At 43.1% G+C, this 14,492-nt stretch overlaps 1 long non-coding RNA gene across 4 annotated transcripts; it reads left to right on the top strand.

Moving 5' to 3' along the window:
• The first annotated feature begins 201 nt into the window (after positions 1–201).
• LOC127123218 (uncharacterized) lies at positions 202–3,184 on the top strand. 4 transcript variants are annotated; one of them, XR_007803580.1, is made up of 10 exons: positions 202–685; positions 786–1,097; positions 1,198–1,264; positions 1,345–1,438; positions 1,535–1,723; positions 1,822–1,889; positions 2,052–2,142; positions 2,226–2,293; positions 2,373–2,696; positions 2,799–3,183. It is a non-coding gene; the product is annotated as an uncharacterized LOC127123218 (long non-coding RNA). The 4 variants fall into 4 exon arrangements; XR_007803579.1 differs by having other exon boundaries at positions 209–680; positions 2,373–3,184; XR_007803578.1 differs by having other exon boundaries at positions 209–685; positions 2,378–3,184.
• The last annotated feature ends 11,308 nt before the right edge of the window (positions 3,185–14,492 follow it).

Below are 14,492 nucleotides of genomic sequence, written 5' to 3'. Positions count from 1 at the left end.
TTGGAAAATGGGATCTCATTTGGTCTGCCCAAAACACACGTGTCGCCCATGCAGCATGAAACATTCTATATATTGCTTCGGGTAATCCAATGGTCACTGCCAGCTCAAATACCAATCCAATTCCTACTTTGGTTTTTATGGTTTTTATGCATAATTAATTCTTTCAATTAATAAAAAAATAATGGCTTCTTGAAAACCATCCGTGTTAAACAAATATTAAACCTCTACACATATAAATTTATACCCTTAAAAATAAATGAAACATGTTTTTACTATAGAGCCAAAGATTAAAAATTGTTTTGTTTCTCTCTTCTGTTCAGCCTCAACCTTGAAGCAAACATGGTAGTAGTGACATAAATCCACGACGGCACCTCTACACAACCAGAGCGGCGCCGTCGCGAGTACTTAAAACCAACATCAAAACTCCTAACCAAATAATCGTTCCTGAACCCAAATCTAAACAAACAGCAAAATCCAAAGAGCCAGATTCGGAAAACAAACACAATCAGAAACCTGAGTTTTCAGCTCAAAATCAAAACCATGGCAACAACAATTTTATGCAATAATCATGGGGTTTGCATTCAATGAGGCGATACAAACAAAATGGCAATATCAAATCATGCAAAGGAGAAATGTTAAATACCAAATCGGAGCTAGTCCGACGTTTCAGCCCCGGCAAGGTGAGGTAAATGATCCTTAGGTCTTTCAAGGTTCTTTCTTCCTCTCGAACTTTCCGTCTTCTTCGCTTCCTCTTTGACGATTCGGGTTCGTTTCGGTTTTGACAGGGGGCTTAGCTCGAGCTTGTTGAGCTTCGGTGTGAAAATCTCAACAAGTTCAAAACAGAGCTTTTTTAACTAGGGCTTTGGAATGATTTCTCCAGAGTAACGGCGCAGAAATTCGGATCCCTACTTCATCCCTGGAGGTCCTTATTTATAGCATTTTTGATGTACGAGGTTTTGAATTCCTCTCTCATGAGCTTGGCAAGTTAGTGGGAGAATCATTCCGTTAGGTAGCAGAATTTCTCAGAGTTAGTGGTGCTTCAAATCGGTGTGGTCCCTCAAATGGCAGGATGAGGTTTTGTCTGTAGTGAATCCGTGGTAACCACCTATTTTTTACTTTTCACTGCAGTAATTGTCTATTTTACTTAGCATTTGCCATTTGTTTTTTTTTTAAGCTCGTGTTCTGATTTTGCAATAGGTTTATGTTGTGATAGATGCATGTTTACAAGGTTTGGAAGATTGACGAGTATGTTTCATCGTGACAGGTATTTTCTTGTATTGATTTTTATGAATCCTTAAACTTTGCCAATTCTATGCCTGACTTCAATGTGCCATGGCTTTGCAGGTTTTGTCATGCTATCATGCTATCTTGAATGCTGACTGCTGGATTGGTTTCTCTCACATATCTTAGGACATGTTTGGTTTTGGTTGAAGGATGGGTAGGCCATTAGAATTTATGCGTTTGGTGTTGGTCTGAGCATGGTATTAGTTAGGTTAAATGTTGGTTTGATGCAGGTTTTTTTGAATGATGACAGGTAGGTAGATGGCATAGTTATGTGATGGATAGACTTGCATCATGAGTTTGGCATGTGGTTGTGCATTATTGGCTGTTGTAAAGATTGAAGTCATGGTGATGGTGAATTCATGATGCTTGGTATCACTTTGTTGTTGTAGTGATTCCGGGCTGGTGTATAACGGCAGCATTTTGTCCTGTTCGGCCTTAGGTACGTTATGCGTCGTGCATCTTGGTATCATGGTGTAGTTATGCTAAATCTGCTTTACGTCACCGCGTGGCTCTTATGGTATTAAAAATGTATTGCAGGTTGCTTCTTTACAGGTCATGTACCAGTCAATTTCATGAAGTGGCTCGTGCATAATTAACAAGTTAAGGTATCAAAGTCCATTCTTAGGATGCTTTTTATGTACAAACTTGAAAATAACTTGTTCTTCATTTGTTTATTGTTCTACTCCTGGTATGGCTGTTATGAAATTATTCGAGCGTTGTAAGATGTATGGTTGGTGATCTTATAAGGGTGCATTTGTGATATGCAGGTTTCTGATGTTAACCAAATGGCCCTGCAGTGGATTTCTATCCTGCAATATGGTCGGTTATTTGTGGCTCACAGTTTTGCTAAACTCCACGGTATCTTGCGGCGTCTTACTGTTTCGACAATTCTTGGACATCCGAAACTCTTGGGAATTTTGAATGGATTTGTTATATTGCAGGGTGCTGTTATGCCGACATAAGTTGGCGAGTAACTTCAAGTTCCATGATTTCACTTCTGTTTTGAAAGGTAATGACCATAGCCTTCAGCTCATGCGCCATAAGCCTTTCACTGCCATTTTCCTGATGCTGGTGTAAATTGACTGTAGTGTAGGTGCCTGTTTGCTGAAGATCCTGACAGTCTATATTTGGGATAACATCCTCTTCGTGGTTCTTCAACGTAGCATCCAACCTTACATTTTTCTGGATAAAATCTTTGTTGAATGATGACCTACCATAATCAAACAAATTGTTGTAAATAATAGCACTCCGGTCCGGTGCAAACGCAGCCGTTTTGGACATCCTTAGTTCGAAAGACTTGGAGTCCCAGTTTTTGAAGACTCTGATGTAATTTCATGCATCAAGCGGACTTTTTTTTTTCATGTAGAAGACTGAGTTTAAACATGCCGTAAACTCTATCGGCAACACTCTCGGTGGAATTCCCATATTTCTCCTTGGCTTAGTGATGAACATTGATTATAAAACATAGGCCATAATAAGTGTACTGAAACCTTGGTTAAATTTGTGTGATACAGGTGATGCAGGCTGGACTGCGCTTATCCGGACACGGCATGTTGCTTGTTAAATCTTTTGGAAATCTGTTTCTTCTTGTAATGTCATTGATTCTCTTGGCTGCTTTGAATTTCAGCTCGGTATTTTTTCGCAGGGCCTAATTCCTCAACACAAAACTGTTAAGGCATGTTGCTTGGTTTGTGGACTTTGTAGGCTGTGGAGCGAGATTGTAATGGGCTGCAGGGAAAATCTAGGAAAGCATCATGGCAAAGGGATGTTTAATTTCCAGTTTGAAGCTTATTCCTTTCGTTTGACTTGATTGTAACGTAACTTAGATCATTGGACTGTTTGTAACCAACAGCGTGACTTCTCATGGTTATACTTGAAACAATTGTGTTTGTAAAAAAAATCCAAAATTTATTCAGCCAATGTATTTCTTTATTGACATTTTTAAACCGTGCCATATTGTATTTTGGGATCATTGGCCATTTGATACACGTTTGAGCAAAAGATCTCTTAATCCTTGGCCTAAGGCCATGATGGTTATAAATGAAGAACAAAAAATGTGAATTTGCGAATTTAAGTCATTCATTTAATATCTCTTCAACTCTTGCCAACTTGGTAACTTGGTTCAGTAAGGTGCAAGAAGTAAAATAAACTAGTCCATGGCGTGTCAACGATTACTGTCTGTAATAAACCATGTTCATGACTTTGCTTATGGATTCAGTATTATGGTGTTGTCAAGATGAAACTCAAACGTGTCCTTGATCCATATTGGTATCCCACCTTAAGAAATATCCTTTCACTATATCCCTTTTCTTACATTCATATAATAAATCATACTCTTTAATGAAATGGATTTTATGAAATGCACGTTTCTAGGTAGTATGAAAATGGCATAATAATGATAGGAAACTAAAGTGAAGTATTCTCGTGATGAAAGGTATGCCATGATGTGCATATGATGTTAAATTTAAAAAAATGAAATTAATTTTATGAAAATTTTAAATATGACCGGACAAAATTGGGGTATGACACTTGCAAGTCACAGGTTCCTTTACTTGGTTACCAAACTGGAATCCATTGTTGCTTGCAAGTTGTTTAATCCCTGCCTTGTATCACCATCAGTTAGTGGATACAAGTACGTAGTACTAGAAGCATAATGACCATCATTGTCGGTAACAATACGACTCCTTTGCAAAATCAAACCAACAATAGGTGCACTTAAACTCTTTAGCTTCTCATTAACCTCCTTTCTAGTTCAAATACTCTTTCACATAATCATATTATGGACTTCCGCAGGAACAGAAGCAGACATGTAGAGGTTCCATTTTGAGCACATTTCACGAGTTTTCATAGGCATAATCCAAGGCAAAACCAATACAACTGTAATAGTAGTAAATGTCAGAGTGGCATAAAAAACTTGAACTGAAAAGGTGGCATCCTGAAATCTCCAGATGAAAGCATCTTGAAGTCTCCAATCACAATTTTGTAATCCGTTAATCTGTCAAAGAACAAGTCCCTGGGCAAAACTGTAGTACTCGGGATGCTCAAGTCTACAACTCTCAATTGGTGCAAATGTTTTAACTGAGAAAGAAATGAAATTTGACTTTGGTTTGGTGCAGATTTGGCTTTGCAACAAGTTGGTGCAGCAGGGTAAATGCAGTAGGATGGTTAATTGGAAAAGCAAGATTCCAAAAGTTCAAGGCATAACCAAGCATGAAGAAACAAGTCCACATGGTTAAATCAAAGAGCATGTGGAAATGGATAATGGAATGAGAGTTATGGCCAGCCATTTAGTGATTAGGGATGACCAATGGCATAGGGTTGACTTTGGTCAAAGTTGACCAAAAAGTCAAATGTTGACCAAAGTCAACAATTGGTTAAAATTCAATTTTATTTGCATTTTTCTTGTAAATGGGCAAATGATTGATGATTGTGGTGAAAATTAGGGCTTTTGGATTTTGGATTGACTTTGGTCAAAGTTGACCGAAAAGTCAACTATTGACCAAAATCAACATTTGCTCAAAAATGTCAAGACTTGTATTTTCTTGTGTAGAATCAAATGTAATGGTTTAAAATGACATGAAATGGATTGAAATGGTTTGAAAAATGATTTGAAATTTGGTTTTACCATTGGTTTATTTATGACTTGGATGCCTGACTTTGAAAAAGAAAATAACTTGACTGACAATATAGGTTAACAAGGCCATGAAATGAGGGCACAAGATTAGGGTTTGAAAGGGATATTCATGAATCAAGTGGCATGATTGGCAATTGGCTTGTGACACAAGAAGGTTGGTTGTTTGGATGACCAAGACCATATGAGTATTAACAATCACATGAACAACACCATGACTTTGGACCAAGACCAATCCTCATATAAGACCAAAGTAAGGTTAGGCCAAACATGCTAAACAAAAATAAAAACATAAAAAATTCAGGACCAAAATCGGGGTATGACAGTTGCCCCTATTTAAGCGTCTTCAACTAGAGAATATGAAGCAGGACGTTCTTCATATGATCATAGTGGGAGATGGTTAAATACTAAGAAGACCCGGATTTTGATCCTGAATCCCTATGAAATAAATAACAATGCCTGTCAGAATCGGGAAAGAAGCAATCTCAAAAGAAGAATCCGTCTGGTACGGTGAAAATCAGCCTGAGTACCGAAACAAAAAGTTGACCTGGATACCAAAATAAATGGTAACACAGGAATACCCATGGCCTGAACGCCGCACATTAGTCTGAACACTAAGCATCGGAATATGAGAGTATCAATGTTGGTCTGATCACCGGAAATCTGGTCTGAACACCACTTCGATCTGGAAATCGGAAAACTGGCCTGAATGCCACAAGTACTTCGACTTGATCGTCGGAAACTTCTTCGATCTGAAAATCGGAAAACTGGCCTGAATGCCACAAGTACTTCGACCTGATTGTCGGAAACTTCTTCGATCTGAACATCGGAAACTGGCCTGAATGCCACTTCGGTCTGGATACCGGGAACTGGCCTGAATGCCACAAGTTGCATCGACCTGAATGTCGGAAACTTCTTCGATTTGAATATCGGAAAAACTGGCCTGAATGCCACTTCGGTCTGGATACCGGAAACTGGCCTGAATGCCACAAGTACTTCGACCTGAATGTCGGAAACTTCTTCGATCTGAAAATCGGAAAAAACTGGCATGAATGCCACTTCGGTCTGGATACCGGAAACTGGCCTGAATGCCACAAGTTGCATCGACCTGAATGTCGGAAACTTCTTCGATTTGAAAATCGGAAACTGGCCTGAATGCCACTCCGGTCTGGATACCGGAAACTTCATGCCTATGAGCCTCGGCAGAAATAGGGAAAATGATAATTGAGGCGGCACGTGGGCCAACGACCCATGTTGGGGATAATAAGTCATGAACAAACTTTCAGTCTGAGCACCGGAAACAAACTTCTGGCTTATCACTTGGGATACCGAGAATGTTTTATGCTTACATGCGTATGTTTGAATTTTGCGATGGCGTAATGCTCCATGAAAATGGAAATGCTACGCGATTTGGGAGGATGCAATGCAATATGATTCTACATGCAGGGATGCGAAATGCTGGGGAAAATGCCAAGCTGAAGCAAGGAATCCTGTTGGGGAAATGATCACAATCTTCTGGACCCTGGCACTACTGTTGGAGATGCACATCATAATGAACTATGTGGGGAAATGACCGGCCACGCGGTGTTCTGGCAATGACGAGATACCGAGACTCTAACTGGGGAGAGAACGGCGCTGCAAACCTGTTGTTGGGGGAAGCGATAGTGGTTCTGGCAACCATAATCTACGAGAGATGACTCAGCAGGGGGGAGCAAACACCGATACGGTACCGAGGTTATGCTTCCAGGAAAGAGATCATCGATCTGGGATTGAAATCCTCGATCTGACATCGAACTCTGAGGAGCAGCTGCTTCTGCTGGGAAGATACAGTCTGGTACTGTCAACTCCGCTGGGGAGTGTATAGTCTGACACACATACTTAGGAAATGCCCCGAGGGTATCTGTTCTGAATAGATGATCCAAAGCACTTAAAATTCACATCAACTTTAAATGTTTATTAAGCATATACCTGTAAAGCCCTTATGTGTCATGATGCAATATTTATCAAAAATTCGGACGTCATTTTTGCAAACAAAACAGTAAAATGAAAATGAAAACGGAGATATACTGAGTAACATGATTTTATTGATTGAATGGCCTCTGAATAGGCATTTACATCAGGAAGCAATCCCTAGAAAGAGGTAATCGCAAAACAAGAATTAATCTAATGGCAATGTGAAATGGATTTCTATTGGGTTCCAATTCTGCTATGACTTGCCCGTCTTCAAGATCCTCCAGATGATCAGCCTTCTGAAAAGGTGATTGGACTGTTTCCTACCCTTTTGAAAGTTTCCAGTCACCGACATGAGATGAGATTCAGAACTAACTCAGAACGCAGTCATTCGCTAAATCCCTAACTTTTGCCTGGATTTCCCTTTTCGGGTTTTCAATCCACCGGGATACCCATTTTTGCCTAAGTTGCCTTTTCAGGTTTTCAACTTACCGGGTATACGATCTTTTCATTTTTAAATCCCTAATTTTTGCCCGAACCTTTTCATCTTCTTGGTTCGTCGGGATGCCCATTTTTGCCTGGACTGTTCTTTTTACCGTCCAGCGGGTCTATTTTATGCGAAGTATTTTTTAACTGCGTCTGAGTTTACCGGGGAAGTGAAGTCTTCACCATCCATCGTTGCAAGCATTAAGGCCCCACCATCGAAAACCTTGGTGACGATATACGGTCCCTCATAGTTAGGAGTCCACTTGCCCCTGTGATCCGTCTGAGGAGGAAGGATCCTTTTCAACACCAAATCTCCGACTTGGAAACATCGAGGGCGCACTTTCTGGTCAAAGGCTCTCTTCATCCGACTCTGATACAACTGCCCATGACAAATGGCTGCCATTCGCTTCTCTTCGATAAGACTCAACTCATTGAACCTTGTCCGAATCCATTCAGCTTCATCTAGCTTGACATCCAACAGGACTCTTAGAGAAGGAATCTCCACTTCAACAGGTAGGACTGCTTCCATACCATACACCAGGGAGTAAGGGGTCGCCCCGGTCGACGTACGTACTAAAGTGCGGTACCCATGCAAGGCGAGGGGTAGCATCTCGTGCCAATCTCTGTACGTAACGACCATCTTCTGCACAATCTTCTTTATGTTCTTATTTGCTGCCTCAACAGCACCGTTCATCTTAGGACGATAGGGGGAAGAATTGTGATGCTGAATGTTGAAGTTCTGGCACAACTCCCTCATCATTTTGTTATTGAGATTGGAACCATTATCAGTAATGATTCTTTCGGGAATCCCATAGTGACAAATGATTTCTTTCTTGATGAAACGGGCAACCACATGTCTGGTGACATTCGCGAACGATGCTGCTTCGACCCACTTGGTGAAATAGTCAATGGCAACAAGGATGAAGCGATGCCCATTGGAAGCAGTCGGCTCAATCTTTCCAATCATGTTAATGCCCCACATTGCAAACGGCCATGGCGAAGACATCACATTCAGAGGATTCGGCGGTACATGCACCTTATCAACATAAATCTGGCATTTATGGCACTTCCGAGCATACTTGAAACAATCTGATTCCATGGTCATCCAGTAATAACCCGCTCTCAGCAATTTCTTAGTCATTGCATGTCCGCCGGCGTGAGTACCGAAGGAGCCTTCATGAACTTCCTGCATTAACATGTCCGCTTCGTGTCTGTCCACGCATCTGAGCAAAACCATGTCGAAGTTCCTCTTATACATCACATCGTCCTTGTTCAAGAAGAAACTGCCTGCCAATCTTCTCAAAGTCTTTCTGTCATTGTTGGATGCCCCTGCAGGGTACTCTTGATTCTTCAGAAAGCATTTGATGTCGTGATACCAGGGCTTGTCATCAGCTACCAGTTCAGCAGCAAACACATACGCGGCCCTGTCGAGGCGCATCACATCGATCCTGGGAGCATGGTTCCAACGAATTACCTTGATCATGGAGGATAGAGTAGCAAGTGCGTCCGCCATCTGGTTCTCATCACGAGGTATATGATACAATTTTACTGTTGTGAAGAAAGTCAACAGTCTTCTCGTGTAATCTCTGTAGGGGACCAAAGTAGGCTGAAGAGTGTTCCAATCACCATTCACTTGATTGATCATTAGAGCTGAATCTCCGAAGATGTCCAGAGTCTTGATTCTCAAATCAATGGCTTGCTCGATACCCAAGATACAGGCCTCGTACTCAGCTTCATTATTTGTGCACTCAAAAGTCAGACGAGCGGTGAAAGGCATGTGGGCACCTCTCGGAGTAGTAATGACAGCGCCAATTCCACTTCCTCTGGCATTGACGGCCCCATCAAACAACAAAATCCACTTTTCGTCTAGATCAGGTCCCTCCTCAACAACTGGCTCTTCGCAGTCTTTCATCTTGAGGAACATGATGTCTTCATCTGGAAAATCAAACTTCATTGGCTCATAATCATCAATCGGTTGCTGAGCAAGATAGTCTGACAGAATACTCCCTTTGATGGCTTTTTGGGATGTATACTGGATGTCGTACTCTGTCAGTACCATTTGCCAACGAGCCACCCTTCCGGTGAGAGTTGGCTTCTCAAATATGTACTTGACTGGATCCATTTTGGCGATCAGTAAAGTTGTGTGAGTCAGCATATATTGTCTCAATCGCTTAGGAGCCCATGCAAGTGCACAACATGTCTTCTCAAGCATTGAGTATCTCGACTCGTAATCTGTGAACTTCTTACTCAAGTAGTAGATGGCATGCTCTTTCTTACCTGTCTCGTCGTGTTGACCGAGAACACAACCCATGGAATTGTCTAGTACTGTCAAGTACATAATCAGCGGTCTCCCTGGGACTGGAGGCATGAGGATAGGGGGATTCTGCAAATACTCTTTTATCTTTTCAAAAGCCCTTTGACAATCGTCATTCCACCTGATAGCCTGATCTTTCCTCAGCAATTTGAAAATTGGCTCACACGTGGTTGTTAGGTGAGAGATGAACCTTGCAATGTAGTTCAACCTCCCTAAGAAACCACGGACTTGCTTCTCTGTTCTTGGCTCAGGCATTTCCTGTATTGCTTTCACTTTGTCAGGATCCACCTCAATCCCTTTTCCGCTAACAATAAAACCCAGCAATTTTCCAGATCTCACCCCGAAAGTGCACTTGTTCGAATTAAGCCTCAGCTTGAATTTCCTTAAACGCTCAAACAATTTCTGCAGATTCACCAGATGTTCTTCTTCTGTTTGAGATTTGGAAATCATATCGTCCACATAAACCTCGATTTCATGATGAATCATGTCATGGAACAGAGTCATCATAGCTCGTTGATATGTTGCCCCAGCGTTTTTCAGACCAAACGGCATCACCTTGTAGCAGAAGGTGCCTCATGGGGTTATGAAAGTTGTCTTCTCCATGTCTTCTGGTGCCATCTTGGTTTGGTTATAGCCAGAAAAGCCATCCATGAAGGAGAATACCGAGAACTGAGCTGTGTTATCCACCAAAACATCGATGTGAGGTAATGGGAAATCATCTTTAGGGCTAGCTCTGTTCAGATCCCGGTAGTCGACACACATCCGTACCTTTCCATCTTTCTTAGGTACTGTAACGATGTTTGCGACCCATGGCGGATAATTGGTAACCGCTAGGAACCCTGCATCCAACTGTTTCTGCACTTCTTCCTTTATCTTTACAGCCATCTCTGGTCTTGTTCTTCTGAGCTTCTGCTTGACCGGAGGACAACCTTCTTTGAGAGGCAAACGGTGTACCACAATATCTGTGTCAAGCCCTGGCATGTCCTGATAAGACCAGGCGAAGATGTCAACATATTCTTGCAACAGTTCAATCAACCCCTTCTTTACATCGTCTTCCAAAGCAGCCCCTATCTTGATTTCTCTCTTGGCGTCCTCGGCGCCGAGATTAATCACTTCAGTAGCCTCTTGATGTGGTTGAATGACCCTTTCCTCTTGCTTTAACAGCCTGGCAAGTTCTTCAGGGAGTTCACAGTCTTCATCACCCTCTTCTTCAACTTAGAAGATTGGGTTTTCGAAGTCGAAGCGAGCCATAGCAGAATCGTTATCAATAGGATCCGGTGATGTGCATTCCTCTAGAAGAGTGACTTGGACAAATTCCTCGAAAGACCAATTGTTGATGACTTCACCCGGGATCCTCGGACGCACCCAGTTGTCGATGTCGCAATCATTATCCCCATCTTCATCGCTGATCGCCGAGATCTGGCCATATTGGATGACGCCAGCACTGGAGAAAGTAATCGGCCCCTGACGAGTCTGAAGTGCTGAAGTTGTAGAAGTCAGCGCTGGTTGATACCCAATCCCGAACTTGTCGTCTTTCATTGGTAACTCCAACAGACGTCCCCAACTGGGAGCAACACCTGAATCCACCAAGGCCTGTGCCTGCTTGAAGGATGAGATAGAGGCACCTGGTTTAACCTCTTCCACCGGAGCTGCATCCTTGATCTGAACTGACTCAAAGGCCTGACAGAGAGTCTCATGAATTTCACCTTCTACCTCTACGTACTTGAAGGTAGACAGGTTACTTACCAGTATGTCCTCCTCACCACAGACGGTGACAATTCTTCCATTGACTGGGAACTTGATCTTCTGATGCAGTGTTGAGGAGACTGCCCCAGCATTGGGGATCCAAGGACGACCCAGAAGGCAACTGTACGAGGGACTGATATCCATCACATAGAATACGGTGCTGAAGGTTTGTGATCCAATCTGAATTGGCAATTCTACCTCTCCAAACACCGACCTCTTAGAACCATCGAAGGCTCTCACCATGAGATCGGAAGGTTTCAAGATCAAACCTTCTACTTCTAACCTTGACAGGGCTCTCTTGGGTAGCACATTGAGAGAGGAACCTGTATCCACCAGAACATGAGATAACACGGTGTCTTTGCATTCCATTGAGATATGCAAAGCTTTGTTATGGTTGCGTCCAGCTGGTGTTAAGTCAGAATCAGTAAAACCAAACCCGTTGCTTGCATGAACATTTGCAATGATCCCTTCTAGTTGGTTTACTGAGATCTCCTGAGGCACATATGCAGCATTAAGGACCTTCAGAAGTGCCTCCCTGTGTGCCTCTGAACACAACAGGAGTGAGAGAATGGATATCTTAGACGGCGTCTGAATCAACTGATCGACTACTTTGTAGTCGCTTTTCTTTATAATTCTTAAGAGCTCGTCCACATCATTCGAGAAAGTAGGCTCTGAGACAGTCTGGGGTGCAGAAGTGCCCTCATTTACAACTTGTTTGCCTTTGGCCTTAACCGCGGCATCAGTGCTCTCAGTTTGGGTAACGGGTGGCGAGAATAGTCTGCCACTCCTGGTGAATCGCCCGATTCCACCAACATTGTCCACTGCGGGACCTTCAACTTCGAGTTCAGACTTTTGACCCTCTTCTACCTTCAAAGGTCGTTCCACCCCATGATCGTGTGTGTATACACTCCCCCCATAATGCCAAGGAATGGCCCTATCGCTTGTGAAAGGTAAAGGACCAGGGGTTGTGATTGTCATAGCGGCCGGTCGCACTGGTGGCACTGGTTGCGCTTCTGGCACACTGATCTGATTAGTCGGGTAAAAGATGGTGATAGTAGCGACATCATAGTCATACTCAGGAATCTCATTCATTGAAACAAAAACATCCGGAACATCGGAATCAAGTTCAGTTACATCAAAATCAGACACATTGTTTGGTATATCAGCAACAACATTTGAAAAATTAAATACATCAATGGGAAATACACAGTCAGCAGGAACAACATCTGTGAATTCTTCAACAGCATCTTCAAACACCTCTTCAACTACCCCTTCAGCAAACTCTTTGACAGACAAGTCTTCAACTTGGAGGGTACCATTGTCAAGCAAGACCTGGATACCCTGCTGCAGCTTCAAGCAATCCTTACCCTGTGTAGCGCAATCCAAACAACCTTTCCCACAACCGGGGAAAACGTCGGCCTTCAGCAAGCATTTCTTAATTTCCAACAACGGAGTCTTCAACTTCAACACATCCTTAACGGACTTGGCTTCTTCTTCCAGCATATTCACGTTTGCACCACCATGCTGTGGCATGGGATTGTTGACGACATTAGGAGCCGGTGCAAGGTTGATAGCCTTTGAATCTATGAGGTCCTGAACTACGTGCTTAAAAGCTTTGCAGTTCTCAATATTGTGGCCAGGTGCCCCAGAGTGGAAACTACACGTAGCATTGGCATCGTAACCCACCGGAAGTCTACCAACAGGAGGAGCCAGAGTGCGTAACTGCACAAGTTGTAGTTGTTGAAGACTAGAAAGCAGCTGAGCGCACGACATTGGAAGAGTGTCGAAACGCCGGTCCATCATCCTCTGCCTCTGTTGATAGGCGGGTCTGTTACCTGGCTGTTGTTGTTGTTGATACTGAGTTTGCTGACGTTGTGGTTGTTGTTGTTGTAGTGGTGCTGCAGCCGGGATAGTCACAGCTGCAACATATGGTCGCTGATGATAGTTTTGAAAATTATTCCTCCTGTTTTGATATGAAGACACAAAATTCACACCCCCCTCCCTCTGCTTCTGTCCTCCCATAAATGGCTTCTTTACTCCTGATGAAGATCCACCTCCATTGTGGCTCTTGTAGGTCTTCAGGTAATTCTCTACCCTCTCTCCGGTAGAGACCACATCAGCAAAGTTGGAGGCATTGCACCCCACCAGACGCTCCAGGTAAGGTCCAGGCAACGTATTCATGAACATGTTAGCCATTTCCTTTTCCAACATGGGAGGTTGAACATGGGAAGCTGTCTCCCTCCAGCGTTGAGCGTATTCCCTGAAGCACTCATTGCTTTTAAGAGACAGGTTCTGGAGTTGAGTTCTGTCCGGGGCCATGTCTGCATTATACTGGTATTGCTTCACGAAAGCTTCCGCCAAATCCCTCCAGCAACGGATATGGGCGCTATCCAACCTCATGTACCATTCCAGGGATGCCCCAGCTAGGCTGTCCTGGAAGAAGTACATAAGTAGCTTCTCGTCATCAGAGTATGCAACCATCTTTCGGAAGTAGGCTTGCACATGGGTCTTCGGGCAAGAGCTACCATTGTACTTGTCAAAGATTGGGACTTTGAACTTTGGTGGGACCCTCACGCCTGGGACCAATCCCAAGTCAGAAACATCTACCCCCAGGGGGTTTTGTCCTTCTACCGCCTTCAGCCTCTCCTCTAATCTCCTGAACATGGGATCCATGCCATGGCCCATGCCAAAGTCTTCTGGCAGTAAGAACGGATCATCTTGATCATCGTGAATGGGTTGTTGATCGTGGTTGTTATGTGGGATCGGGACAGGCCCCGGTCCATTAACCTCTGCAATTGGAGGATCAGTCACGACCTCTGGTTGAGTAGTTGCGGGATTCCTTTGTATCATTTGTCTAATCTCTTGCTGTCCTTGCGCTACTCCCTGAACCACATCCATGAATTGGTTCATGCGGACCCTCATCTCAGCAAGTTCTGCTTGTAGACTTTCCATTGCTTTCTGCTGGTTTCTGCGGGTTCCGTATCGGTGAATTCCTGAATCAGCTATCCTGCTAGTGGAACACCAAATAATATGAGAACACCGCAGCGGTACCTGTTATGCAAGATATGAAAATGAATATGT

This window comes from Lathyrus oleraceus, chromosome 1, assembly GCF_024323335.1.
Source record: "Lathyrus oleraceus cultivar Zhongwan6 chromosome 1, CAAS_Psat_ZW6_1.0, whole genome shotgun sequence".
Classification (NCBI taxonomy): domain Eukaryota; kingdom Viridiplantae; phylum Streptophyta; class Magnoliopsida; order Fabales; family Fabaceae; genus Lathyrus; species Lathyrus oleraceus.
This window is presented reverse-complemented; position numbering and strand designations above follow the sequence as displayed.